The sequence below is a fragment of the Triticum dicoccoides genome, chromosome 5A (genome assembly GCF_002162155.2).
Source record: "Triticum dicoccoides isolate Atlit2015 ecotype Zavitan chromosome 5A, WEW_v2.0, whole genome shotgun sequence".
In the NCBI taxonomy this organism is placed as follows: domain Eukaryota; kingdom Viridiplantae; phylum Streptophyta; class Magnoliopsida; order Poales; family Poaceae; genus Triticum; species Triticum dicoccoides.
In genome coordinates, this window is record NC_041388.1 from 127,516,695 (window position 1) to 127,522,025 (window position 5,331).

A 5,331-nucleotide genomic window follows, 5' to 3' on the forward strand; every position below is an offset into this window, starting at 1 on the left:
GGCGCGCGAAGCTAAAGGTAATGAATATCCAAACATTTTCTCAAATTCCTACCATGAAAATTATTTTGAAAAAGAACACTTTTAAAGCGAACACCTTCCAAATTTTAGAAGAAAAACTAAAAAGATTGAACAAAGTTTTGATAAAATAAACACTTTTTAAAATCCCGAACATTATTTGAATTCAGGGAGAAATTTTTTGAAATCAAGAACAAAATTTGAACATGAACATTTTTTAAAGCATGAACATTTTTTTAATCTTGAAAACAAATTCTGAAACAGAGAACAAATGGTGAAGCGCGGAAAAAAATTTAAAGCATGCACTTTTTTTGAATCTTGAGAACAAATTTTGAAACATAGAACAAATTTGGAAGCACGAAAAATTTCTTAAAGCACGAACATTTTTTGAATATTGAGAACAAATTTTGAAACAGAGAACAAATTTGGAAGCGCGAACATTTTCTGAAAACGTGAACAAAAAAAATTGAAGTCTGGTACATTATACTAATTTCGAAAGTTTAAACTTTTTTGTGTAACGAGAATTTTTTTTGAATTTTGAGAACATTTTTTAAAAAACTGAACATTTTATGGAAAGGCAAAAAAAATGAATATTTTGAAGAAAAAAAAGAGAAAGGAAAAGAAATGAAATAAGAAACCAAAGAAAGAAAATAAGCATAAAAAACGAAAAAGGAAGAAAATGAAAAATAAACAGAAATAAATTTGAAAATCTAAAGAATAAAAAGGAAATAGAAAGAGAAGAAAAAGGAATTGAAAATGAAATAAAGAAACAGGAAAACAAAGAAAGAAGAAAGAAAAAAGAGAAAAAAAGAAACAGAAAAAGAAAAAAAAACCAATGAAAAATCGGTTCAAGAACCTTCTGGAAGGTTCCCAAAACCGGTCAGGAAACCTTCCAGAAAGTAACCAAAACCAGATACTGTAGCGCGTGTACTATCTTGTAGTTGGGCCGGCCGTTCGCTCGACATTCTGCCGCAGTGAGCGTCCGTTAGAATATTCCAGACACCGGAGAGGGTGGAGAAGGGTTTATGGGCCACCTGAGAGCTTATTGGGCTGGGGGCTATAGTTCTTTAAGAAGGCTGGGGCATAGTTAGAGACAGCGGAAGCCTCGCGTCGGGTAGAGCCCCAGAGGGGCCGGCCCAGCTGCACGGGAGGCCACGGTCTGTTTTTTTCTTTCTGTTTTCTGTTCTAGTTTTTGCTTTATTTTTGTACTACTTTTCTTTATACTTTACAATATATATATATATATATATATATATATAACGCACTTCAAAAACACATTTTAAAAGTCTTGAACAAGTATTTGAAAAAAATATTGAATAAGTATTAAAAAATGTTGAACGAGTATTTGAAAAATGTCGAACAAGTATTTGAAAAAGGTCGAATAAGTATTAAAAATATTGAACAGGTATTTGAAAAATATTGAATAAGTATTAGAAATGTTGAATGAGTATTTGAAAATGTTTAACAAGTATTTGAAAATGTCAAATATGTATTAAAAATGGTGAACTAGTATTTGAAAAATGTTGAATAAGTATTAAAAATGTTGAACAAGTATTTGAAAATGTTGAATAAGTATTAAAATGTTTAACAAGTATTCAAAAGATATTGAATAAGTGTTCAGACAATGTTGAACGTGTGTACAAAAAATGATGATCACTTATTTAAAAATGTTTTTGACATATACGAAAATGAAGAGTGAAACCGAGAAGAAAATTAAGAAAAAGAAAAAATGGAGAAGAAAAAAGAAAACCAAACAAAAAATGGAGAAGAAAACCAAAAAACACAATAAACCAAAAACATGAAAAGTAAATGAAAAAATAATGAAAGAAAATAGACATCCGGGAAAAAAATCCAAAGAAACCCACGCTCGTTTTCCTCAATTACAACCCACCCTACTATTGATCAGAATACTGGCAATAGCCTATGGCTAGCACCGCTGAACTCTATCGAGGAGACCATGGTTTGAGTCCCTCGTGTCACTTCGTTTTCTCTATTTTCCTTTGAAGTGGGCTGGCCCGTTATTGCTTAAACTCGCAGCGAGAGTTCCCTACGGGCTCACTTAATACGAGAAATAGCATTTGCGTAGTTAGAGAGGCCAAAATCATCATCGAGGCAACTTTGGAAAACACAGGTGCCACGAAAGGTTAGAATGTTCCTATGGAGATTGGCCAGTCACTCACATCCCACCAATGATGTTCGCTGTAACAGAAAGATGGCGGATTCTAATGCTTGTGGTTTGTGTGGTATGGAGGACTAACGGAGGCACCCTTTACTGGAGTGTTCAATTACACGGAGTATTTGGGGACTTGTCAATGAGGAGATGGAAGAGCATTTGATTGCGACGGCGGAACCCAGTGCAAAACAATGGCTCTTTGTGATGATCGAATCACTATCTCATCAGGTCTCTGTCACTCTTGCGGTGACCCTCTGGTCGACATGGTAGGCACGACGAAAGGCTATCTACCAACAGGTTTTTCAAAGTCCCATATCAACAAATTTATTTGTGAAGAGATTTATTTCCAGAGCTCAGTGAGATCAAGGCAAAACCAGCGACAAACATGCAATATGAATGCATATAGGAGAGGAGGAAGGACTCGCATGGCAGCTCCGCCGGCGGGGTTCGCTAAGTTGACGTAGGGCCCATGCGTTCCTGAGAGAGTGGAGCAGCGGTGATAGTATGTAGATATTCAAATGGCCAATCACTACAAGAAATATGTCAACTTGCGATCATCATTATTGGTCGCTGAATGGTCATTGTTTTTCATTTGCGACCTTTTTGCGACCAAAAACAGATGGTCAAAAGCTGGCCGTCGTAAACTAAAATTAACGATCTTCTTTGTGATATGTAAATTGTCATTGGTTCCAGGACCAAATTTTTGATCACTGGCAGCCTCCCCAAGCCACGTAGGATCCAGCGTGGCAAACTGACGTGGATAAAAATCAGCCCGGTCCAATTCGATGTTTTACATGGGCCAAGCCCAACAATTCAGCCTATTTGTGTGTTTTTCTGTCAATTTTTGGTTGGTTTCATGGACCAAGCCCAATATTGCAACCTTTTTTATTGTTGGGTCGTGGCCTTCTTTCCATCAATTGATTTTCTTTTTCTCAATCATTTTATTTTAGAGCTGGTCCCACTAGTCAGATGGGTCCCACTAGTTAGATGGGTCCCACATGTCAAAAAGTTCAAAATTTCTCATATTATATTCATAAGTTTCCATTTCCATCTTTTTAACATACATAATCACTATTTCAAATAGGACGGGACAAATATAATTCATCAAATAACACTACATTAGTCTTTTACAATCTGTTACAATATTACAATTTACAGTCTACTACAGAACCAAAAACGCTTTGCTAAGTAGGGCTTCACTGATTCGCGCTTGGCTTCTCGGCTTCACACTCCAAAAAAAATTAGGCCTAGAGCTCCTGTAAAAGAGTTAACAACTTCAATATTAGTGTACTACTGCTGAGGCCAGAACCAAACAACTTCGATATTACAATAGAAAGAAGTCTCAGGTTTATCAAGCATAGCAAAACAGCAGTGTGACTGAAAACAAAAGAGGTCTCAGGTTTAGACTGAAAAGGAAGAGCTAGTTATGCATGATGTCCCAGGTTTAGAGAAAAGATCAAGACCACAATTTTAACAAGAGATATATAGTCAGTCCAATTGAACAAAGGCTGGACAGTAGCATTATGAGTATTTAAGTGGAGATGTAGCAGACAATCAAATGAATATATTGTGGAGACGATGAATAAAATTAGCCAATCATCAATGGAGAGCGCCTAATGCTCCAAATCAAACAGACGGATATGTTTAGCCAACCAAGAGGGAAACACTAACAAAACAGTGGCAATTTGAGGTGGTGAGCTAGATGAGGTACAAACTGAGATGGCATTCAATCATCCGGTAGCAAAACAAGCTTACTAGCTAGCTAGTACACTAGAATGTGACCATCCAACATGCACACACACACACGTCATGCAGGAACATATATGAACATTTTCTGTACCTTGTTTTGGAAGGACTAAAGAGCACTTGAACGAGTTCTGGTCATCAGGTGCTTCTTCACCATCAGGCTCATTTGTTGATGCTGCTCATCCTCCTACTCCATCTACATGGACAAGAGCAAGTTAGTTGTTTGCATGGCATTCACTTAATAAAACTGCATGTATATTCATCTACAGTACTTCTTCAGTATAGTATAGTACAGTACAAAGGATGGATGGGTTTGAGTTCAAATGTTTGCTTGCACGTGTACTACTCATATACTTAGGCACATGGAAAATCAACTACAAGCAGGAACACGATGAGCCAGAAACAAGCTAGTAAGACACTAGGAGTAGAGCAACCATAATATGAATCAAACAGGGGAACCACAAGGTAATTCTACTAATTTCATTGAAACAATAGTGACAATTTTAGGCAGTCTGCTAGATGAGGTACAAACTGAGATGCCATTCGTTCATTCTGTAGCAAAGCAAGCTTATTAGCTAGCTAGTACATGACCAGTTATCACCGGACGAGTCATGGCTTCAGTTGGTAAAGCCCCCCAAAAGGGAGAGAGAGAAAAGCAGATCACTCCGCCCACCTTCATCATCACAGGAACGACAAGCAGTTTTAGACTCCGCCCACCTTCATCATCATAGGAACAATAGGCAGTTTTAGATCATCTATACCTACTATTAAAGGGGTGATTGCTTCTTACTCCCAAATTATGGTCCGTTTGGTCCGCTTCTTCGTACGTCTCAAGATTTTTTCTTCGTATGTCACAAGATTTTCGTGCGCCGTCTTCGTAAGCTGCGTTTGATATTTCCTTGCGTTGCTCGGCTGGGCCTCTAGCTGGGCCTTTATGCGTTTTTATGTCTACCTAGGAGCCCACATAGGGGGTAAAAAGTAGGGGCGAAAAATGCGTTTGGGCCAGGAATTGAACTCGCAACCACAAGGTCATGTAAATTTTGCGCTACCAGCCGAGCTAGGTGAATATTTCGTTTGAAATGTAATGTTGTCTAATCTATTAAATAGTACCACCTCGCCTTTTACATCCAATCCTTCTAACTTATATAGGTCTTTCAATTTTCTGGGTATCAAGGAGTCATCTTGAAAATCAATAAGTGATGGGTAAAAGTTGAGTTACAGCTCTGGATAGGATTTGAAGCCACGTTTCAACGTGGAGGGAGAGAAATAAAGAAGGAAAGGATTTGAGAAGGAATTGAGCCAGAATAATAAGGAAAGCAGTCCGTCCTTAAGGAAAAAGGAAAGCAGTGCAAGCTTGCCTCAATATGATAGAGAAATAAGGAAGCTTATTTGGAAAG